At 45.4% G+C, this 25362-nt stretch overlaps 1 pseudogene; it reads left to right on the forward strand.

The window, feature by feature from the left end:
* The window catches only part of LOC141167335 (uncharacterized), a 253708-nt pseudogene that overhangs the window by 57115 nt on the left and 171231 nt on the right, over window positions 1-25362 (forward strand).

A 25362-nucleotide genomic window follows, 5' to 3' on the forward strand; every position in this document is an offset into this window, starting at 1 on the left:
GCAGATGAGCGCTCCCAGGTGAGCGGGCAATGAGATCCATAGACAGACTGGCAGGGCTGGTAGGCAGACTGTCGGACCGCAGGAATGCAAGTAGATAGACAAGTATCAGGCAGGTATCAAGCAGGAATCTGGCAGGTAACTGGTAACGGGACCTGAGGGCTGAAGCTGAGTGATAGACTATGCAACAACATTGCTCGGGCACCTCCATTTTGGAGGAGGTGCCTTATATATGGTGAGGTCCTCCGGCCATTGGCCGGGGACTCCTTAGGACGGCGCGCGCGGCCCCTTTAAGAGAGGGGGAGCACGCTCGCACCCTAAGCACAGTGGCTGGGAAGCAGCGCACGCTGCCAGCAGAGCGGGAGGAAGACGCCGGGCACGGAGCAGAGATGTGAGGGGAACAGCGTCCCTGCCTAGCAGGAGGCAGGGACGCCGACGCTACAGTACCCCCCCCCTTTAGGCCCCCCCTTTTTTAGGCCAGACAGAAATTTATCAAGGATGAGAGGGGCTTGGATGTTCTCCCGGGGCTCCCACGTTCTCTCCTCAGGACCAAACCCCTTCCAATCTACTAGAAAAAAGGTCTTTCCTCTTACCCTTTTGGTGGCCAGAATGTTCTCTACCTCAAACTCGTTTTCAGCGGAAACCGGAGCAGGAGGCGTACCTGTAGACTTGGAAAAAGAGTTAAGTACCACGGGTTTGGGGAGAGATACATGGAAGGAGTTAGGGATCCGTAAGTTGGCCGGGAGTTTCAATTTATAGGCCACTGGGTTGATTTGTTTGATAACTTCCAGTGGGCCGATGAACCGAGGCCCTAACTTGTAGGAAGGAATCTTGAGCCGGACATACTTGGACGAGAGCCAGACTTTATCTCCAGGACGGAATTGTGGAGGATCCAGGCGTTTTTTGTCAGTGTGTCTTTTCATCCGCTCGGACGACTGAAGGAGTGCGGATCGGGTACTCTCCCAAATGGAGGAGAATTCGCTAACGAGAGATTCTGCAGCCGGATTGTCCACCAAGGTGGAGACGGGAAATGGGATCTGAGGATGCTGACCGAAGACTACAAAAAACGGGGATTTGGAGGAAGATTCGCTCTCGTGATTATTGTAAGAGAACTCGGCCCATGGTAGGAGATCCACCCAGTCCGAATGGTGGGCATTAACGAAGTGCCGGAGGTAACTGGTCAGGTTCTGATTGATCCGCTCCACTTGACCATTGGACTGTGGGTGGTAGGCGGAGGAGAAGTCCAGGGTGACGTCCAGCAGCTTACATGTGGCTCTCCAGAAGCGTGAGGTGAACTGAACCCCACGATCCTACACGATGTGGAGGGGCAGGCCATGGAGACGGAAGATGTGGCGGATAAAGTCTTTAGCCAGCTCGGGTGCAGACGGAAGGCCCGGCAGGGGAATGAAGTGAGCCATCTTGGAAAAGCGGTCAGCGACCACCCAAATGACCGTACAACCGGCAGTGACAGGGAGATCCGTTATAAAGTCCATAGCTATATGCTGCCACGGGGCAGCAGGTACTGGAAGAGGAAGGAGGCGACCGGCTGGCAGATGTCTCGGAACCTTGTTGCGGGCGCAGGACACACAGGCTGAAACAAAGTCTATTACGTCCTTGTGCAGGGTAGGCCACCAGTAATGCCGGGCAATAAGCTGGAGGGTCTTTTTATGACCGGCGTGGCCAGCTAGCTTAGACGAGTGACCCCAGTGTAGGATCTTCCGATCAGGTACAGTTACGAACGTCTTTCCGGGAGGGAGACGATTTAGATTCACGGGGGCCACCTGCATTACTCTGGCGGGATCAATGATGTGCTTAGGCTCCTCCTCTAGATCAGACACCAGGAAGGATCGGGACAAGGCGTCAGCTTTGATGTTTTTGTCTGCCGGGCGAAAATGAACGAAATCAAAGCGGGCAAAAAACAAGGACCACCGGGCTTGGCGCGGGTTAAGTCTCTGGGCGCTCTGGAGGTAAGCCAAGTTCTTGTGCTCCGTGTAAATAATTACCGGGTGAAGAGCCCCCTCGAGCAGGTAACGCCACTCCTCCAGTGCCAGCTTACTGGCCAATAACTCTCGGTCTCCTATAGAATAATTGCGCTCAGAAGAGGAGAAGAGTTTGGAGAAGAAGCCGCAAGTTACCATTCTTCCGGAAGACGACTTTTGGGTAAGTACTGCTCCGGCCCCAGAGGAGGAGGCGTCCACTTCCAGGAAGAATTGTTTGTTGCCGTCCGGACGATGCAGCACCGGGGCGGAAGAGAAAGCCTGTTTTAAGGAAAGAAAGGCTTCCTCTGCTGCGGGCGGCCATTCTCTGGGATTAGTGCCCTTACGAGTGAGCGCAGAGATTGGGGCAGTCCGGGAAGAGAAGTGCGGTATGAAGAGGCGGTAGTAGTTGGCGAAGCCCAGGAACCGCTGAATAGCCTTCAACCCCTCTGGTCGGGGCCACTTCTGGATGGCAGACAGTTTCTCAGGATCCATTCGTAGGCCGGTCTGAGAGATTATGTAGCCCAAGAACGGAAGCGAGGTCTGCTCAAAGAGGCACTTCTCATATTTAGCGTAGAGGTGGTTCTGCCTGAGCCTGAGCAGGACCTGACGAACATCCCTCCGGTGAGTGAGAAGATCCGGAGAGAAGACCCAAGATGTCGTCCAGGTACACCACTACGCAGGAGTAGTGAAGGTCCCGGAAGATGTCATTGACCAACTCTTGAAAGACGGCGGGAGCGTTACAGAGACCGAAGGGCATTACCAGATATTCATAGTGGCCGTCCCGGGTGTTGAATGCCGTCTTCCATTCATCCCCCTGACGGATACGGACCAGGTTATACGCCCCACGGAGGTCCAGCTTGGTGAAGATTCTAGCCCCCCTCAGACGGTCAAATAATTCCGGAATGAGCGGAAGGGGGTATTTATTCTTCACCGTGATCTGGTTAAGGCCTCTATAGTCTATACAGGAACAGAGTGAGCCGTCCTTCTTTTTGACGAAGAAGAAGCCTGCTCCCGCCGGGGAGGTCGATTTCCGGATAAATCCCCGGGCCAGATTCTCCTCAATATATTCAGACATGGACCGGGTCTCAGCAGCGGACAAAGGGTAAATGCGCCCACGGGGAGGAGCAGCGCCGGGCATCAGGTCGATTGGGCAGTCGTATGGTATATGAGGGGGTAATGTCTCTGCCTCCTTTTTATTAAAGACGTCCGCATACGACCAATAAGGAGCCGGAAGACCAGGTAGATTGGCTGGGGTAGGAGAAGGACAGACAGGATGGACGGGAACTAAACAAGTCTTATGGCAGTCCGGTCCCCAGCGAAGGACTTCTCCGGTCTGCCAATCAAGCACGGGTGCATGTTTTTGAAGCCAAGGTAGGCCTAGCAAGAGGGCGTGAGAGAGTCCAGGCAGAACATGAAAGAAGATGCTCTCAGAGTGCAGCATTCCCACCTGCAGGGTTATGGATTCAGTGATGATTTGGATGGGATGTGGTAAGAGGCCCCCATCCACGGCAGCGACAGATAAGGGTACAGCCAGAGGTTTGGTGGGAATGCGGTATTTCTCTACCAGGGACTGAGAAATGAGATTTCCGGCAGCTCCAGAGTCAAGTTGGGCTAGTTCAAATAACGGTTCTCCCCGCAGATGATAGAGACCGACAGCAACAGAGATGGAGAGGGTTTACTCTGGTCTAGGACGACCTCTCTGAGCGATCCTAGACACAGGCGTTTCCCGACCTCTCCGGGCAGGAACGGATCTGGTGCTCCTTACTGCCACAGTAGAAGCAGCTCCCCTCGGCTCGGCATAACTCTTGACGGGTCTTGACCATCTTGTTCTGGTCGACCTGCATAGGCTCGGGTGAGTGCGCCTGGGGAGTAGCGGGAGAAGTGACGGATTTCTGAAAGGTAGGGGCTAGACGTGGAAACCTCCTCTCACGGGTGACCTCTTTGGCGCGTTCCTGGAACCGGATGTCAATCCGGGTGGCAAGAGTTAAGTCGTCGAGAGTGGTAGGAATGTCCCGACCGGCGAGTTCATCTTTAATACGGCTGGACAGACCCTCCCAAAAGACAGACACCAGGGCGTCGTTATCCCAGGCCAGCTCCGAAGCAAGGGTACGGAACCGTATGGCATATTGGCCCACGGTGAGATTTCCTTGATGGAGGCGTAGCAGAGATGATGCGGATGAGGTCTTCCGTCCGGGTTCGTCGAAGACTTTCTGGAAAGCCGTGAGAAAGGCTGGCAGGTTGGACACCAGGGGGTCTCCTCTCTCCCATAGAGGATTTAGCCAAGCCAGTGCCTCTCCCGTGAGATGGGACATGATGAAGGCTACTTTGGCCCGGTCAGAGATAAACTGGTGGTACAGGAGTTCAAAGTGCAGGGTGCACTGGTTTATGAAGCCCCGAGCTTGAGTGGGGTCGCCTCCGAAGCGAGGAGGTGCAGAGGGAGCTTGGGTGCCACCGGGTTCCATGGCCCGAGCAAACTGTAACGGGTCTGGGAGGTGGAACGTCTGAGCAACGATACAAAGGGGCAGTCCTTGTAAGGAAGCGGGTGGCTCCCAGGGTAGGCGGGCAGGTAGTCACGGCAAGTGACGGGGACAGTCTCTGGGTAGAAGGGCAGGGGGTCACGGCAAGTGACGGGGACAGTCTCTGGGTAGAAGGGCAGGAGGTCACGGCAAGTGACGGGGACAGTCTCTGGTTAGAAGGGCAGGAGGTCACGAAAAGTGACGGGAACAGTCTCTTGACAGGCGGGTGGTCACGGCAAGTGATGGCTAAGCTTCCAGGTAGGCTAGCAGGCAGGTAGCAGGCGGACGCTCCCAGGTGAGCGGGTAAGAGTCTCTGGACAGGCAGGTGGTCACAGCACGTGACGGCAGAGCCTTCAGGTAGGCTAGCAGGCAGGTAGCAGGCGGATGCTCCCAGGTGAGCGGGTAAGAGTCTCTGGACAGGCAGGTGGTCACAGCACGTGACGGCAGAGCCTCCAGGTAGGCTAGCAGGCAGGTAGCAGATGAGCGCTCCCAGGTGAGCGGGCAATCAGATCCATAGACAGACTGGCAGGGCTGGTAGGCAGACTGTCGGACCGCAGGAATGCAAGTAGATAGACAAGTATCAGGCAGGTATCAAGCAGGAATCTGGCAGGTAACTGGTAACGGGACCTGAGGGCTGAAGCAGAGTGATAGACTATGCAACAGTATTGCTCGGGCACCTCCATTTTGGAGGAGGTGCCTTATATATGGTGAGGTCCTCCGGCCATTGGCCGGGGACTCCTTAGGACGGCGCGCGGGGCCCCTTTAAGAGAGGTGGATCGCGCGCGCGCTCTAAGCACAGTGGCCGGGAAGCAGCGCGCGCTGCCAGCAGAGCGGGAGGAAGGCGCCGGGCACGGAGCGGAGAGGTGAGGGGAACAGCGTCCCTGCCTAGCAGGAGGCAGGGACGCCGACGCTACACAGACAATGATAGGCTGTTCAGCCAAAATGATCTCCAATGCTTTAAAATGGAAAGTAAAACCAGAGAGATGTGGAAGAAAACGGAGGACTACCATTCGAATGGATCGAAGAATAGTCAGAATGGCAAAGGCTCAGCCAATGATCAGCTCCAGGATGATCAAAGATAGTGTCAAGTTACCTGAGTACTGTGACAGTTAGAAGACCCCTGTGTGAAGCTAATCTCTTAACAAGAAGTCCCCTGCAAAGTCCCACTGTAAAAAGACATGTACTGAAGCAGATACAATTTGACAAATAACACATCAATTGGCCTAAGGAGAAATGGAGAAACATTTTGTGGACTGATGAAAGTAAAATTGTTCTTTTTGGGTTCAAGGGCCGCATACAGTTTCAGACGACCCCCATACACTGCATTCAAGCCACAGTACACTCTGAAGATAGTGAAGAATCGTGGTGCAAACATCATGATATGGGCATGTTTATCTTACCATGGTGCTGGACCTATTTACCGCATACCAGGGATCATGGAACAGTTGCATAAATTAAAATACTTGAAGAGGTCATGTTGCCTTACGCTGAAGAGGATATGCACTTGAAGTGGGTGTTTCAACAAGACAAAGATCCTAAACACCAGTAAACAAGCAAAATCGTGGCTCCAGTCCAACAAAATTGAGGTTATGGAGTGGCCAGCCCAATCCCCGGACCTTAATCTGATATAACACTTGTGGGGTGACATAAAAAATGCAGTTTGAGGCAAAGCCAACAAATGCCCAAAAATTCTGGGAAGTAGTCAAAGCATCCTGGACTGGAATAACAGTTGACAAGTGCCAGAAGTTGGTGAACTCCATACAACGTAGATGTGAAGCAGTTCTAAAAAACTGTGGGTATACAACTAAATATTAGGTTAGTGATTCACAGGAATGCTAAATCCTCAAAAAAGAGAGTACATATTGTGAGTTTGTAAAGCCAAATGCAGATACTGCTATTTTTTTAGAACAGCCCAATGTTCATTTTTGTTATTTTCTGTAAAGTAGTTAAAAATTCTATACAATTCTCCATGTTTTGAATTAGAAAACAGTGTTCAATGTTCCCAATGCATGGAAATAAAAACTAGTATCAAGATTTTGTGCTTGACTCACGATTTTGAACACACTGCTATTATTTTGAACACTACAGTATGTATATAATATATATATGTCTCTGTTTAATGTGGTAAAATTAGTAAACGCAGAGTATCATAGACAAATTCTGCAGGCTTTTGTTAGAAATTTTGTTGGTAATATTTCAGCACTGTATGTGTGTAACACAATTTTTGTTCCTGGGTTCTGTTATATTTCAACTGCTCACATATAAACTTGATAAAAAAAAATCACCAACATTCCTCATGAACTTTGATTTTGTCATAATGGCCTATGCTAGTTTTGTACTTAATGAGATAAAACACAAAATTTTGACTTGTACTTGTGTTTTATCATAGAAACAATAAACATTTCACTACAAATATACAATTATTGTAACATCCCTGGCGGCGTGCTGGCATGGCTTACCATCTCCCACCATGCAAGACCGCCAACTTACCTATCAGTCCAGGCTGCACACTTTGCTCCAGTATGTGCTGTGTGCATGTCTCTTGTCTGATTGCTTAGGGCGGCGGCACTGTTACTGCTTGATTCTTAAACTTACAGTGTGCGCAGTCCTAATGCCTCCCCAGCCTATTGCTGTGAGTCACTGGATACTTAAACCCCCTCCACCCAGTGTGTTCTGTGCAACTGAGTTGCCAGGTCCTGTCCTGTATCTTGTCTGTTTCCGCCACCCTGGGGGCTGAGTATCCAGGCCTGTTACCTGTATCTGTGACTTCTAGTCTGTTTCTGCCACCCTGGGGGCTGAGTTCCCAGGCTGGTTCCTGTATCTTGTTCCGGGTTCAGTGCCTGTCTGAACTGTGTCCTAGCCCGTTACCTGTTTGTCTCTATGTCCGTACCTGTCCTTTTCCTGCAGTGTCTGAACCTGCACCTAACTCCAGCTCGTTGTCTCTGTACTTCCGTTTGCGAGTTTTGTGTCCACTCGCTGCTTCATTGTAAGTACCTTGTGTGTATCTGTATCTGGTTCTGCTTGTCTCGTTTCCCTGCCTCCGTATCTACCTCCTGTGTTCTAACTATCTTTCTGTGTTTCCCAGTCTGTTCCATGTGAACAGAGCCCTGTCCTGTCTGCCTGCACCTTCTTCTCAGTTCTGCCTCGCTTGTCCACCGCACCTGTGGTTTCGCCCTGCTCTGCTTATCCACAGCGCCTGCGGTTTCGCTCTGCTTGTCCACCGTGCCTGCTGTTTCGCTCTGCTTGTCCACCACGCCTGCTGTTTTGCTCTGCTTGTCCACCGAGCCCGCTGTTTCGCTCTGCTCTGCTTGTCCACCGCGCCTGCAGTTTCGCTCTGCTCTGCTTGTCCACCGCATCTGCAGTTTCACTCTGCTCTGCTTGTCCACCGCGCCTGCGGTTTCGCTCTGCTCTGTTTGTCCACCGCGCCTGCGGTTTCGCTCTGCTCTGCTTGTCCACCGCGCCTGCGGTTTCGCTCTGCTTGTCCACCACGCCTGCTGTTTTGCTCTGCTTGTCCACCGAGCCTGCTGTTTAGCTCTGCTCTGCTTGTCCACCGCGCCTGCGGTTTCGCTCTGCTCTGCTTGTCCACCGCGCCTGCGGTTTCACTCTGCTCTGTTTGTCCACCGCGCCTGCGGTTTCACTCTGCTCTGCTTGTCCACCGCGCCTGCGGTTTCACTCTGCTCTGCTTGTCCACCGCGCCTGCGGTTTCGCTCTGCTCTGCTTGTCCACCTCGCCTGCGGTTTCGCTCTGCTTGTCCACCGCGCCTGCGGTTTCGCTCTGCTTGTCCACCGCGCCTGCTGTTTGGCTCTGCTCTGCTTGTCCACTGTGCCCGCGGCTCTGTTCCTGTATCCCAGTCTGTACTGGTCCCTATCCAGCCTGCGTTCCTACCTGCCAGTATCTGCCAGTCTGCATACCAGCCGTGCCTGCCAGTACCCGCCTGTCTGCATACCAGCCGTGCCTGCCAGTACCTGCCTGTCTGCATACCAGCCGTGCCTGCGAGTACCCACCTGTCTGCATACCAGCTGTGCCTGCCCGTTCCTGCATTCCCTGGTGTGGGTCAATAGCTGTGACCGGGGTCTGACCTGGAGTAGCACCTGGGCCACCTCCCACGTCCCTCCTCAGACCACGGAGTCGATTGAGCCGCCGTGTGTTCGTGGTCGGATCTGGCGAGGCCCCTAGTCACGCCCCTCCAGGCACTCCTCGGTTCGTGGACCACTAACCACGCTCACGCCAGTCAGTCCGGGCGTGAGCGTAACATTTATTATGAAACTCGATCAATGCTATGTATAATATCTAAAAAAACTATTCTATCTTCTGGATTTGCGACCATATTGCATATCACTTTCACGAATAAGTCCCCAAATATAGTCTCCCATCATGTTCTCGTCATACTGTCCTTGGGAACGGTGTTCAAAGTTCGTTATGTCCTGGTGAAAGCGCTCGTCTTGTTCCTCTGAATAAGCTCCCATGTTCTCTTTGAATTTATCAAGATGGGCATATAAAAAATTTAGACTTTGAGTGACGTCCTTCAGCCCATAGTTTTCGTCTTTGTGATTGCCTAGAAAACTTGGATGCTTTTCATCTAATAAGTTCCATTACTTGAGCCTTGATGTCAGAAGCTCAGCATAGGACTTGGTGAGACCAAGGTTCTTTGATCACATAGTTGAGGTCTTTTTGTTGTATGGCATCGGTTCCTCAGCTGCATCTGAAAAATTTAAACCGGGATCTTCAATGTATACCTTGGTGTCTGACTTGCTGCTTTCTCCTGAAGGTAGTTGATCTCTGTGTGGAGGAGTTGGTAGAGGGAGCTCAGGGCAATGAAGTACTGGGGCGATGGATGAAGGACTGTCAGGATACATGACAGGTGGTGCGTTTTTGCCAGTTCTCAAAATTTTGCTAAATAAAAATCTGCCATCTAAACACACAAAATAAGGTGCCCACGGTTTGTCTTCATCCCCAACAGGCACGTCAAAGTATGCTTTGTAGGCCTCACACATCTTAGTAGATGATTTCACAGAGAATTTGAGAATTTTTTTTGCTCTTGTCTTTATAAATTGGCCACAGACATAGCAAAATGCATCTGTCGGATGTATGCAACCTCTTGAAGCCATCTAAATTAACTGTAGCCGTGTACACAAGTTTACTTACTCTGCAGAAGAGCAAATGAAATGGTTAGTTTAGGATAACTGTATTTATACTGCTATGTACACTTCTGGACAATTCAAGAATGTTCTAGATAATTCTGGACAGTTCTAGGAACTTTTTGATAGTTCTCACAGTTCAGGAACCTTCTCGAAGTCTATACTCAGCACTGAATATATCACGAATATTTTTAAAAATAGATAAATTTCAAAATATCATTGTGCTGACCACAAAAGCAAAGTTTATGGGGAATAACTTTTTTTCTATTCATTTTAGGTACAAAGAATTAGGAACACACACTTGACACCTGTGAACAAAAAATTATGTATAATTGTTACATAGTGATTTGGGCACTGTATTTTGGCATTAGTTGGCTGTAATTTTTTATTTTTTTGTACATATTTGAGTACTATATGATGCTATTTGGGCTTTGAATATTGATATTATTTTAGTCTTCTATTGTGATTTTGTTCTGTTACCGTATTTTGAGCACTTTATATTGAACTGTATAGTGGTATTTTGAGCACTGTATATTGGTATTAATTAGATAGGATTTTTTGGTACATATTTGGGCACTGCATGTTGGTACCGTAATTATTTCACTGTATATTGGTATTTTTTTCATTATTTGAGCAATGTATTTTGGCATTATTTGTGCTCTACATATAGTAATCATTTTAGTACTGTATTGTGATGTGTTACTGAGTATTTGTTGTCTGTATTTTGTAATTTTTGTGTGAATTCTGTTTGCGTTGTCTGTATTTTGTATTTGCTGTCTATATTGTGTACACCGAGTGCAGAATTATTAGGCAAATGCATATTTTGATAACTTTGATACTTTTTATACATGTTGTCCTACTCCAAGCTGCATAGGCTTGAGAGCCAACTACCAATTAAATAAATCTGGTGATGTGCATCTCTGTAATGAGGAGGGGTGTTGTCTAATGACATTAACACCCTATATAAGGTGTGCTTAATTATTAGGCAACTTCCTTTCCTTTGGCAAAATGGGTCAGAAGAGAGATATGACGGGCTCTGAAAAGTCCAAAATTGTGAGATGTCTTGCAGAGGGATGCAGCAGTCTTGAAATTTCCAAACTTTTGAAGCGTGATCACCGAACAATCAAGCGTTTCATGGCAAATAGCCAACAGGGTCGCAAGAAGCGTGTTGGCCAAAAAAGGCGCAAAATAACTGCCCATGAATTGAGGAAAATCAAGCGTGAAGCTGCCAAGATGCCATTCGTCACTAGTTTTGCCATATTTCAGAGCTGCAACATTACTGGAGTATCAAAAAGCACAAAGTGTGCGATACTCAGGGACAAGGCCAAGGTAAGGAAGGCTGAAAAACGACCACCTTTGAATAAGAAGCATAAGATAAAACATCAAGAATGGGCCAAGAAATATCTTAAGACTGATTTTTCAAAGGTTTTATGGACTGATGAAATGAGAGTGACTCTTGATGGGCCAGATGGATGGGCCAGAGGCTGGATCAGTAAAGGGCAGAGAGCTCCACTCAGACTCAGACGCCAGCAAGGTGAAGGTGGGGTACTGGTATGGGCTGGTATCATCAAAGATGAACTTGTGGGACCTTTTCGGGTTGAGGATGGAGTGAAGCTCAACTCCCTGACCTACTGCCAGTTTCTGGAAGACACCTTCTTCAAGCAGTGGTACAGGAAGAAGTCGGTATTGTTCAAGAAAAAGATGATTTTCATGCAGTACAATGCTCCATCACATGCATCCAACTACTCCACAGCGTGGCTGGCCAGTAAAGGTCTAAAAGAAGAAAAAATAGTGACATGGCCCCCTTGTTCACCTGATCTAAACCCCATAGAGAATCTGTGGTCCATCATAAAATGTGAGATCTACAGGGAGGGAAAACAGTACACCTCTCGGAACAGTATCTGGGAGGCTGTGGTGACTGCTGCACGCAATGTTTATCAAAAACAGATCAAGCTACTGACAGAATCTATGGATGGAAGGCTGTTGAGTCTCATCATAAAGCAAGGTGGCTATACTGATCACTAATTTTTTTGGTTTTTGTTTTTGCATGTCAGAAATGTTTATTTCTAAATTTTGTGCACTGATATTGGTTTACCTGGTGAAAATAAACAAGTGAGATGGGATTATATTTGTTTTTTATTAAGTTGCCTAATAATTCTGCACAGTAATAGTTAGCTGCACAAACAGATATCCTCCTAAGATAGCCAAATCTAAAAAAAACCCCACTCCAACTTCCAAAAATATTAAGCTTGGATATTTATGAGTCTTTTGGGTTGATTGAGAACATAGTTGTTGATCAATAATAAAAATAATCCTCTAAAATACAACTTGCCTAATAATTCTGCACACAGTGTATATTTGTGTGGATCAGTGATGATGAAAGCTATGCCGTCGGCAGTCTATTTTGCCATCAGGGACACCCGAGGTTTCATCTGAGATGTCAAACTACGCATACTGACCAGCGCCAGCATCGGCAGCAGGACGTTGCGCGATGAGGTGGTTTGTATTGACAACATACAACGCAAATTCAGTGTGGCTCCTTCACGGGTGCCACGTTACTGCGTGGAAGAAAGGCCTGGCAATCTACTTGCGCATTGTGCCAAGAAAACTTGGAGAGTACAACTAAAATAATTCAATATAGTGCTGGAAGATTCACCCCTAGGTCGGAAGGCACTCAACGAGCTACTGGGGAAGAGCCGCTGGTCGGCCTGAGTATGACCAATGCTCATGATAGGCCTGGATCAAAGCCGCAAGGTCATCTTGATGCTGATGTCACTTGGTCGAAAGGTAAGATCAAAACCTGCAGAGATATCATAAAGTTCGGAATTTGGAATGTACAAACTATGAACCAAGGCAAACTTAACATCGTCAAAGCCTATATGGACAGAACAGGACTTTACTTACTCAGAATTAGTGAACTAAGATGGACTCAATCTGGGCATTTCCAGTCAAACTAAAATGGGGTCTACTATTCTGGCAATGATAACCGAAGAAAAACCATGTCGCTTTTATCCTCAAACAAAGATTGACCGGCACTGTCCTGAAGTGCAAGGCAGTCAGTAACATAGTAACATAGTTTTTAAGGTTGAAGGAAGACTAAGACCACCTAGTTCACCCCATAGCCTAACATGTTGATCCAGAGGAAGGGAAAAAAAAAACCCATGTGGCAAACACTAAGCTCCACATTGGGGAAAAAAATTCCTTTCTGACTCCATACGACAATCAGACTAGTTCCCTGGATCAATGCCCTATCAAGTAATCTAGTATATATAACCTGTAATATTATACTTTTCAAGAAAGGCATCCATGCCCTTCTTAAATTTTAGTAGTGAATCACACATTACATTATCATGCGGCAGAGAGCTCCATAGTCTCACTGCTCTTACAGTAAAGAATCCCCACCTGTGATTATGATTAAACCTTCTTTCCTCCAGATGTAGAAGATGCCTCCTTGTCCCCGTCTCTGGCCTCAGAGTAAAAAGATCAGTAAAAAGGTCTTTATACTGTCCCCTCATATACTTTTACATAGTAATAAGATCACCCCTAAGCCTTCTTTTTTCCACAGTAAATAACCCCAAGTGTAATAACCTGTCTTGGTATTGCAGACCCCCCAGTCCTCTAATAACCTTGGTCGCTCTTCTCTGCACCCGCTCTAGTTCAGCTATGTCTTTCGTATACACCGGAGACCAGAACTGTACACAGTATTCTAAGTGTGGTCGCACTAGTGACTTGTATAGAGGTAAAATTATGTTCTTCTCATGAGCATCTATGCCTCTTTTAATGCATCCCATTATTTTATTTGCCTTTGCAGCAGCTGCCTGACACTGGCCACCAAACGTGAGCTTGTCGTCCACCAATACACCCAGATCTTTTTCAGTGACAGTTTTGCCCAGTGTTTTACAATTAAGCATTTAATTATACATTTTATTTCCTCTACCCAAGTGCATTACCTTACATTTATCCCCATTAAAGCTCATTTGCCATTTATCAGCCCAAGCTTCTAGTTTACATAGATCCTCCTGTAATATAAAATTGTCCTCCTCTGTATTGATTACCCTGCAGAGTTTAGTGTCATCTGCAAATATTGAAATACTACTCTGTATGCCCCCTACAAGGTCATTAATAAATATGTTAAAAAGAAGCAGGCCCAATACTGACCCCTGTGGTACCCCACTGTTAACTGAAACCCAGTCTGAGTGTGTTCCATTAATAACCACCATTTGTTTCCTATCACTGAGCCAGTTCTTAACCCACATACATATATTTTTCCCTATCCCCATTGTTCTCATTTTATGTATCAACCTTTTGTGTGGAACCGTATCAAAAGCTTTTGAAAAGTCCATATACACAACATCCACTGCATTTCCTTTGTCCAGTCCGGAACTTACCTCTTCATAAAAGCGGATCAGATTAGTTTGACAGGAACGGTCCCTCGTAAACCCATGTTGATATTGGGTCATGAGGTTATTCTTCTTCAGATACTCTAGTATAGCATCTCTTAGGAAACCCTCCAGGTTTTTACCCACAGTAGAGGTTAAGCTTACTGGCCTATAATTTCCAAGTTCAGTTTTTGTCCCCTTTTTGAATATTGGCACCATATTTGCTATACGCCAGTCCTGTGGTACAGACCCTGTTATTATGGAATCTTTAAAGATTAAAAATAATGGTCTATCTATGACGTTACTTAATTCTTGCAGTACTTGCGGGTGTATCCCATCCGGGCCCGGGGATTTGTCAACTTTAGTGATTTTTAGACGCCGCCGTACTTCCTGCTGGGTTAAGCAAGTGACATTTAATGGAAATTTTTTGTTATCACTAATCATGTTTTCTGTCATGCGATTTTCTTGTGTACATACGGTTGAAAAAAAATCATTTAGCATATTGGCTTTTTCCTCATCCTCATCCACCATTTCACCCAGGCTATTTTTAAGGGGGCCAACACTATAATTTTTTAGTTTTTTACTATTTATGTAGTTAAAGAATATTTTGGGATTATTTTTACTTTCTCTGGCAATGAGTCTCTCTGTCTCAATCTTTGCTGTCTTGATTTGGTTTTTACAGAATTTAATTTTCTGTATTTATTTAATGCCTCATCACTACCTACTTGCTTTAGTTCTCTAAATGCTTTTTTTTTGTCACTTATTGCGCCCCTTACCGCTCTATTTAGCCATAGTGGTTTCCTCCTATTTCTAGCATGGTTTATTCCTATAGGGTATATATTGTGCACAGGTCCTATTCAGGATGCTAATAAATGTCTCCCATTTGCTTTATGTAGCTTTATGTCTCAGGATATCGCCCCAGTTTATTGCACTAAGATCATCTCTCAACCATTGTAATTTTGCCTTCCTGAAGTTTAGTGTCCTTGTAACCCCTCTACTACACATCTTATTAAAGGTTACATGAAAACGTATTATTTTGTGATCACTATTACCCAAGTGAACCCCTACTCGTATATTTGATATGCGGTCTGGCCTGTTGGTTAATATTAGGTCTAGCAGTGCCCTCCTTCTTGTTGGGTCCTGAACCAGTTGTGAAAGGTAATTGTCTCTCATAGTTGTCAAAAACCTATTACCTTTGCTTGAACTACAGGTTTCTGTTCCCCAATGTATTTCAGGGTAGTTGAAGTCCCCCATAATAATGACTTCTCCTTGAGTCGCTGCTTCATCTATTTGCTTTGAGGATATTTTCCACTGCTTCCATTATTTTTGGAGACTTATAATAAATCCCTATCAGTAATTTATTATTTTTTTCACCCTCCCCTTATCTCCACCCACAGGGACTCTACATTTTCATTAGATTGACATATATTCTCACGCAAGATGGGTTTTAAGGATGATTTTACATATAAACACACCCCCCCTCGCTTGTTTGTACGGTCATTTCTGAACAGACTATAGCCCTATAAATTAACTGTCCAGTCATTGCTCTCGTCCAGGCATTGTCTAAGATATCCCCACCATGTCATAATTATTTTCCAACAAAATTAATTCTAATTCCTCCATTTTGTTGGTGAGGCTTCTGGCATTAGTGTACATGCATTTTATGTATCTTTCTGTACCTCTATTCCTTCTTACTATATTGACTTTTCTAACCCCACCCCCAATTTCTTTATTTCTGCCCAGGTCACTATCTGCACTATCTTCCCCACCTATAAAATGAAAACCCTCCCCCCCAAATCCCTAGTTTAAACACTCCTCCAACCTTCTAGCCATTTTCTCCCGCAGCACAGCTGCACCCTCCCCATTGAGGTTCAGCCCGTCCCTAGCGTAGAATCTGTAGCCAACTGAGAAGTTGGCCCAGTTCTCCAGGAACCCAAACCCCTCCTTCCTACACCATTTCCTGAGCCACTTACTTATCTCCCTAATCTCCTGTTGCCTCTCTGGCATGGCATGTGGTACCGGTAGTATTTCAGAGAATACCACCTTGGAGGTCCTTGCTTTAAGCTTGCAGTTTAATTCCCTGAAATCATCTTTAAGGACCTTCCACCTACCTCTAACTTTGTCATTTGTGCCAATGTGCAGTGATAGTCATCTCGATACGATCCAATCCATTTCACAGTTATACAAGTCTACTCACCAACAACATATCCTGATGAGGAGGATGTTGAACTATTCTACGATTAAGTTCAAGAAGAAATTGACAAGACTCCAAAACAAGACATACTTATTATCATGGGAGACTTGAATGCCAAAGTGGGCCACGGCAAAAATAGAACTGTTGTTGGAAACTTTGGACTTGGTGAACGAAACAAGGCTGCAGGAATATTCATTGACTTTTGGATGACAAATCAACTGTCCATCATGAACACCTATTTCCAAAATTGCAAACAGAGACTCCGAATGTAGCTTATAAGAATCAGATTTACTACATAGATGTTCACCAAAGATAGAGGTCGTTGATAATTACCATGAAAAACAAGGCCAAGAGCTGACTGTGGAACTGATCATGAACTTTTAACAGCAAAGATTAGAGTCAAGCTGTGCAATCGGACTAGACAACAGGATGTTTCCATCTTCGATTTGACCAACATACCTGAAAGTTTTAGGAACAGTCTGCGGAACCGATTTACATTACTGGACACGGATGAAAAAAAGCCTGGACACGTATAAAGACTATTATTGTTTAGGAGACCAGTAAGACAAAGAACTTTATTACCATAAGATATGTACAGAGATAGAAAGCAAGCATCTGAGGGGCAAGACAAGAAAGGCATTCCTATGGGTCAAAGAGATACGACAAAAGTTTCAACCAAGAGTGGGCATGTTGAAATACGCTAAAGGGAACAAACTGAGCCAGAGTAAATCAAGGAAAGATGTCAAGAGTACACAGAGCACCTCTACGAGGATGACTCAATGATACGGGAAGAAATTGAGACTGGAAATAATAGAGAGCCGAAGATCCTGAAAGACTAAGTCTTTGCTGCGATAAAGCTTCTGTCAAACAACAAAGTGCCTGGATGTGAAAATATTCCAATAGAGCTGATAAAGTCTTCTAAAGCAGCAGTTGATGTCATCACACGCCTATGTCAATAGATATGGACAACTGGTAAATGGCCCAAGGACTGGACAAGATTGGTATTTATTCCTATTCCGAAGAAGGAAGTTGCTATGGATAGTTTCCACAATCAGACTATTGCACTCATACCGCATGCCAGAAAAATATTACTGAACATCCTACAAAGACGGTTACAGCCTTACTTTGACTGTCAAAGGAACAAGCAGGATTCAGAAAAGGCAGAGGAGCAAGAGATGTGATTGCTATCATTAGATGGATAATGGAAAAGGCCAAAGAATACAACAAGAAGATCTATTTTTGCTTCATCGACAACAGCAAAGGCTTCAACTGTGTTGATCACCGGAAACTTTGGAATGCCATGAAGGATATGGGTGTGCTGAACCATCTGATCAGCCTCATTAGGAACCTTTATTTACATCGACCAAGAAGCAACAATCCAAACGGAAACGGCAACATGGCATGGTTCAAAGTAGAGCGAAGCCTCGGCTGTCACCATTTCGCTTCAATTTACAGAAGCTATTTTCAGGAAGGCTGAACTTGACGAAAAAGAAGAAAGGAATCAATATTGCTGGACGAATCATCAACAATGTTAAATAGGCAAACAATATAAGATTGATAGTAACAAGTGTAGATGGAATGAAAGACTTATTACGGAATGTCAAGATGGAAAGCTCGAACATGGAACTGCTACTCAACACAAAGAAGCCAAAGATATTGACTACTTCCAGGTATAACCAGGACACATTTGAGATGGAAGCAATGAACTGAATGTTGTAAAGGACTTCAACCTCCTCGGATCAATGATCACTCAAATTGCAGCAACGACACCAGATGTCAATAGGAAAATAACTATGGGCAAATTATCAATGAAGTCACCGGACAAGGTCTTCAAATCGATGAAAATTTCACTGGCGATGAAGACACAGCTTATACATAGTTTAATCCTTTCTGTAATAACATACGGATACGAAACCTGGAAGATAAACAAGACTGAAGAATCAATGCCTTCGAAATGCTGGAGAAGGATGTTATCAATACCATGGATGTCAAGAAGAACAAACAAATCAAATTTGGAACAAATCAAACTAGACATGTCACTCGAAGCAAGGATCACCAAGCTACAATTTGCCTACTTTGGACACATAATATGAAAGAGCAATCACTGGAGGACATCATGGTCAGAAGAATAGAAGGAACAAGGCGAATAGGAAGACCAGCTGCCCGATGGCTTGATACAATCAAGATAACAGCGGAGAAGACCCTGTTGGACCTACAGTGGCTGGGGAAAGTATTTACCCCCTTGGCTTTTTACCTATTTCATTACATTACCTGTTTTAAATATTTTTGTAATCCAGTTTGTGTGTGTGATGCATCCAGCAATATATAACCAGTAAAAGAGGGAGGGAGAAGCGCACCAACGCTGCTGATGGTATAATCCGCTGCATATAATTATAAATGGTGGGTGCCGTATCCAGCTGAAAGAATCAGCCATAGCAAACAAGTAGAAGGAAGTTCAGCACATTCATCCATTAGTAATGTTTAAAAAATTAGTTGCTTTATTGTTGTGCGTTTTTTCCTTTACCTCGTGTTCTGAGAAGTAAAAGCTTGTTATCCCATGTAATCTGCTCTGTGAAGTTTCTACCGCAACTGTGGGTATCCAGAAGCTGTGCAACAGGATCAACAATGGAGCAACTAATTTTTTAAACATTATTATGGATGTGCTGAACTTCCTTCTACTTGTTTGCTCACTGTACTAAATAGTTGGTGAAGTGAAAAAAATATAGACTTAAATTTATGGGATCAAATAACTAAAAATTGGCATCTGCATGTTTATTCACCCCTTTTGCTATGAAGCCCCTAAAAATTTCTGGTGCAAGCAATTACCTTCATAAGTCACATGCATAGTGATAGGAAGTCCTGGTGTGTGCAGTCTAAGTGTTACATGGTCTGTCAGTATATACACTTTACCTTTTCTGAAAGGCCACAGAGGCTGCAACGCCATTAAGCAAGAGGCACCTCTAACCAAACAACACCATGAAGACTAAGGAGATCTCCAAACAAGTCAGGGACAAAGTTGTTGAAACATACAAGTCCGGGTTGGGTTATAAGAAAATAAAAAAATATCCCAGTCTCTGATGATCCCCCAGAGCATGATCAAATGGAAAAAACGTGGTACCACAACAAACCTGCCACGAGAGGGTTGCCCACCAAAACTCTCAGCGCAGGCAAGGAGGGCAGTTAATCAGAGAGGCAGCACAGAAACCAAAGGTAACCCTGATGGAGCTGCGGAGCTCCCAAACAGAAACTGGAGTATCTGTTGATACGACCACAATAAGCCATACACTCCATAGAGGTGGCCTTTATGGAAGAGTGGGCAGAAAAATGGTCTTAGTCAAGGGGAAGATGCATGGTGCGAAAAACAGAGATCTTCTTGAACAAAACCTGTTTCAGTTTGTGTGATTTGAGACTGGGACAGAGGTTCACCTTTCAACAAGACCCAAAGCATACTGCTAAAGCAACACTCGAGTGGTTTAAGGGGAAACATGTGAATGTTTTGGAGTGGCCTAGTCGAAGCCCAGGCCTTAATCCAATTGAGAATCCTTGAAGATTGTTGTTCACCAGAGGAAACCATCTAACTTGTAAGGAGCTGGAGCAGTTTTGCCTTGAGGAATGGACAAAAATCCCAGTGGAAAGCTCATAGAGACTTATCCAAAGCAACTTGCAGCTGTAATTGCCACAAAAGGAGGCATAACAAAGTACTGACATTAGGGGGGGGGGGGTGAATAGTTATGCACACTGAAGTTTTCAGTTTTTTGTCCTATTTGTTGCTTGCTTCACATTAAAAAGAAATCCAAATGTTCACAGTTGTCGGCATGTTCTGTACATGAACTGATGCAAACTCTAAAAATAAATTTCAGGTTGTGCGGTAGCAAAATACGAAAAGTGCCAATGGGGGGTGAATACTTTTGCAATCCACTGTATCTAGGCTTGCACAAGATTGAGCTTCCTGCAGAGCGTTCATCCAAGTCGCCATGGATCGAGATAAATAAATAAATATGGAGTCTGATATATTAAAGGCCTGATCCAGAGTCTGATATTTTAAAAGTCAGTTGTTTGATGAGAACATTTAGGAACCTGGTTGAAGGTCTGATAATTATGGGTCTGGTCCGAGATCTTATACTTTAGTGGTCTGGTCTATAGTATGATAATTTCAGGGCCTGGGTTGGAGTCTGATACGTTGGGGCCTTGGTCTGGGGCCAGACCTGGTCTAGAGTATGATAATTTAGGAGTTATGTCTGAAATCTGATCATTCAGGAACCTGGTCCTACATCAGTTAATTAAGGGGTCTGGTCCTGTCTACTAATTAAGGGTCCTGGTCTGATGAATGGAAGCTCATTCTCCAGGGAAGGGTGCAGTAAATGTTCGCTAATGGGCCCAGTCTAGGTCCTGGCTTCTAGGGAGAGGAAGATGGCGACATGATGAAGTAGATTCAGAAAATACTTTTATTGTTCTTTTATTTCTGAGGGAGGCGCTAATCTGTGAATTTTGACTCAAGTGGCACAAATGTGTTACTCTGTGCCAATTTTGTGCCACATTTCATTTAGTGTCATGTACTCTGTGTTTTTTTGTCCCCGAGGTGATGCGGTTTAGTAATTATGTCACGGCGCCCTCTAGTAAAGATCACATTCCTATGACCAGGACGGATTTTCAGCTTTTGGTTGTATATAACATAAAGATTCTCATTCCCTGACAGCAAGCAGAGATCTTGAGAAAGAATCTATAGAAATGACTTTATGCTCCACCTGCAGTACCACTCTGTGATCAGCAGGGGGGCATCACATCCATAAGACAGGCATAAGCGGGACAGAGGGGGCGCTGTACTGGGATAGTAGTGAAGCCACACTTGGGGGTCTGCATTTCTCCCCCGGGTCATGCACACGTCCCGGTTTGTACAGATCTATGTCATATGAGGACGTGTGCGGTCAGCGTGACATCCAGCATGGAATAAGGCTCCACACGCCGCATCATCACCTGCGCATGCGCACATCCCTTATGCGCACTCAGCCCTTAGCCTTTTTGTGGGAGGAGGAAAGCACTGTGGCCGGAACTCAGCCTTCTGATTGGATGCTGCATCATGTGATGTCACCAGGTAGGCGCACACTCGCGTGCCGTAGTTCTGTAATCTACCATTCTCATTGGTCAATGCCGGCCGTGGGACTTTAATTCCCAGCATGCGCTACGTTGCTTTATACGTCCCTAGTGGTACGTCACTTCTGTTTACTGACGCCTTCTGGGAATTGTAGTTTTTTTTTAATGCAAGTAAATTAGCGCTGATGGGCAACTGGACTACAATTCCCAGATGTCTTTTAAAGCAGGTTGTAATATGGGAGATATAGTTCTCACTGAGCCTGCAGAGAAAATCCTGGCCTATTCATATGGATTTTATCTATAGGAACCTGGCAGATATTGGCAGTGGCAGCTCAGTGTCGGTGACCTGGACTCATTGTGAATAACCTGTGGTGTGTGGTGCCTGCTGGGTATTGTAGTTGTGGTTTAGCAGGACTACAAGTCCCAGGAATCAAGATTATAAGTGCAGGTGGGAAAGCAGGGGAGCAGGTAATGTGTGAGCCTGTGTGATGGCATGTTCTTATGTGTCACCTGTGATGGTGGGGTCCATGTGTGTGTACAAGGTCATTCACTCACTAAGTTACCTGGAAACATTGCTGTAACTTCTAAAAGAGACGATTTCTCACATTGAAATTGGGACTGTACACACCTTGGCTCACCAGAAACTGATGTTTTAACCCCTTTACCCCCGAGGGTGGTTTGCACGTTAATGACCAGGCCAATTTTTACAATTCTGACCACTGTCAATATATGAGGTAATTACTCTGGAACGCTTCAACGGATCCCCCTGATTCTGAGAATGTTTTTTCGTGACATATTGTACTTCATGATTGTGGTAAAATTTCTTTGATATCACTTGTGTTTATTTCTGAAAAAATTAGAAATTTGGCAACAATTTTGAAAATTTCGCAATTTTCAAACTTTGAATTTTCATGCCCTTAAATCAGAGAGATATGTCACACAAAAGAGTTAATGAATAACATTTCCCACATGTCTACTTTACATCAGCACAATTTTGGAACCATTTTTTCTTATTAGGGAGTTATAAGGGTTAAAAGTTGACCAGTGATTTCTCATTTTGCTACAAAATTTACAAAACTATTTTTTTAGGGACCACATCACATTTGAAGTGACTTTGAGGGGCCTTTATGACAGAAAATACCCAAAAGTGACACCATTCTAAAAACTGCACCCCTCAAGGTGCTCAAAACCACATTCAAGACGTTAACCCTTCAGGTGCTTCAAAGGAACTGAACCAATGTCGGAGAAAGAAATGAACATTTAAATTTTTCCCACAAAAAATGTGATTTAGCCCCAAATGTAGCCTTTTTATGTGGGTAACAGGAGAAAATGGACAATACAATTTGTTGTGCAATTTCTCCTGAGTAAGCAGATACCCCATATGTGGGGGAAAATCACTGTTTGGACACACGGAAGGGAAGGGGCTCCATTTGACTTGTTGTATGTAAAATTTGCTGGAATAATTAGCGGACACCATGTCGCATTTACAGGGCCCCTGATGTGCCTAAACAGTGGAAACCCCTTGCTTCACAAGTGACTCTATTTTGGAAACTACACCCCTCAATGAACTTATCTAGATGTGTGGTGAGCCCCTTAAATCTCCATCTAAATCTCCGAGTGACATGATTCAGAGGAAACCCCCGAGAGATCCATTCTCTATAATGAGACAGCAGAGTTACTCTGGACGCCGTCTGGCCTCTGTTCAGCATTGTTATTTTTTCAGATGTGCACAAAACTGTGGCCGACGGCACTTTTATCTACGCCTAAAAAGACGGACACCGCTGGATCACAGGCCAGACGGCATCCACAGTGTCCCCCATCTGCCTCATTATAGGGAATCTTCCACCAGGGGTTCCGTCTGAATCACAGAATCGCTGAGTCCTAGAGAGGGAGGGATGATGAAAGGATCAAGAAGGTCTCTGCAAGGCCAAGGGCAGCGACCTTCTACAGCCAGATCCAGAATGACTGTATGTCAAACCTGACACACCCATGAGAGCTGGGTATTGATATGGGTCTGCAGGTGATTAGCTCTGATCGCTGTGGTTTAACCATTTAAATGTCACTTGAAGTTTCTGACAGCAACCTTTAAATGGCCCAGTTGCGTAAAGCAATCATTTCGGCATACACAGCCCCCTTGCCATGGCAGCCGAGGGCCTATTGAAGGCTCCCATTAAATTGGTACTCCTATGAAGCCGATCCATAGGAGCCCTTTTTCAACACGACAACACCAGGCCACATGTTGCTTGTGCTACTGTGAGCAGCCTGCATGGCTTAAGCATGTTACCATGGAGGCAGAGTCTCCGGACTCCCATCGAGCTCATCTGGGACGTCATTGGTCGGCAATTGCACTGGGAGCTGCCAGAAGTGGATCTTGATGATTTGTCCAAGTGTATTCAGTGCGGCAGAACATTCCTCTGCATGTGGCGTTCATACTCCGTACTGAATAAATCGAGATGTTTTGAAAATGTTGTTTAAATTTTTTTATCATTTGCAGATCAGTAACCTGTCGATCCATCCTGTGATTTCCATAATTCCAGGACTTTTCCTTCTTATTGTTATAATTTCAATGTTGAGGAATGTTTATATACAGTGGGGAAAATAAGTATTTGATACACTGCCGATTTTGCAAGGTTTCCCATCTACAAAGAATGGGGAGGTCTGTAATTTTTATCGTAGGTCACTTCACCTGTGAGAGACATGATCTAAAAAAGAAAAAACAGAAAATCACATTGTATGATTTTTACATAATTAAAAGAACAGAACTTAATGTTTGGTACAGAAACCTTTTGTTTGCAATTACAGAGGTCAGACGTTTCCTGTAGTTCTTGACCAAGTTTGCACAGACTGCAGCAGGGATTTTGGCCCACTCTTCCAGTCAGATCTTCTCCAGATCTTTCAGGTTTCGGGGCTGTCACTGGGCAACATTGAGTTTCAGCTCCCTCCAAAGATTTTCTATTGGGCTCAGGTCTGGAGACTGTCTAGGCCACTCCCGGACCTTGAAATGCTTCTTACAGAGCCACTCCTTAGTTGCCCTTGGCTGTGTGTTTAGGGTCATTGTCATGCTGGAAGACACAACAACAACAACACAGGAGGTTGTTGGCCAAAATCTCACGATACATGACCCCATCCATCCTCCCTTCAGTACGGTGCAGTCTTCCTGTCCGCTTTGCAGAAAAGCACCCCAAAGTGTGTTTTCCCCACCATGCTTCACGGTTGGGACGGTGTTCTTGGTGTTGTACTCATCCTTCTTTTTCCTCCAAACACGGCAAGTGGAGTTCATACCAAAAAGTTCCATTTTGGTCTCTTCTGACCACATGACCTTCTCCCATGCCTCCTCTGGATCATCCAGATGGTCATTGGCGAACTTCAAACGGACCCTGGACATGTGCTGGCTTGAGCAGGGGGACCTTGTGTGATGGTGTAGTGTGTTACTAATGGTAATGTTAGCGTGAGCAAGGGGACCTTGCATGCCCTGCAGGATTTTAATCCATGCTGGCGTAGTATGTTACTAACGGTAATGTTTAAGGCTGTGGTCCCAGCTCTCTTCAGGTCATTGACCAGGTCCTTCCATGTAGTTCTGGGCTGATTCCTGACCTTTCTCAAAATCATCCTTACCCCAAGAGGCGAGATCTTGCATGCAGCCCCAGACCGATGAAGATTGACAGTCATCTTGTGTTTCTTCCATTTTCTAATAATTGTGCCAACAGTTGTTGCCTTCTCACCAAGCCGCTTGCCTATTGTCCTGTAGCCCATCCCAGCCTTGTGCTGGTCTACAATTTTGTCTCTGGTGTCCTTAGACAGATCTTTGGTCTTGGCCATGATGGAGAGGTTGGAATGTGATTTGAGTGTGTGGACAGGTGTCTTTTATACAGGTAACGAGTTCAAACAGGTGCAATTAATACTGGTAATGAGTGCAGAGTAGGAGGGCTTCATAATGAAAAACTAACAGGTCTGCGAGAGCCAGAATTTTTGCTGGTTGGTAGGTGTCAGGAATTCACGCATACTTGATCCTGATTACTCACTACATAGCTATCGGCAAGTGAGCGTATGGCGTACACACCTCTGGAT

Source organism: Phyllobates terribilis, unplaced genomic scaffold (genome assembly GCF_046119375.1).
Source record: "Phyllobates terribilis strain yellow unplaced genomic scaffold, ASM4611937v1 Scaffold_11__3_contigs__length_659146591, whole genome shotgun sequence".
In the NCBI taxonomy this organism is placed as follows: domain Eukaryota; kingdom Metazoa; phylum Chordata; class Amphibia; order Anura; family Dendrobatidae; genus Phyllobates; species Phyllobates terribilis.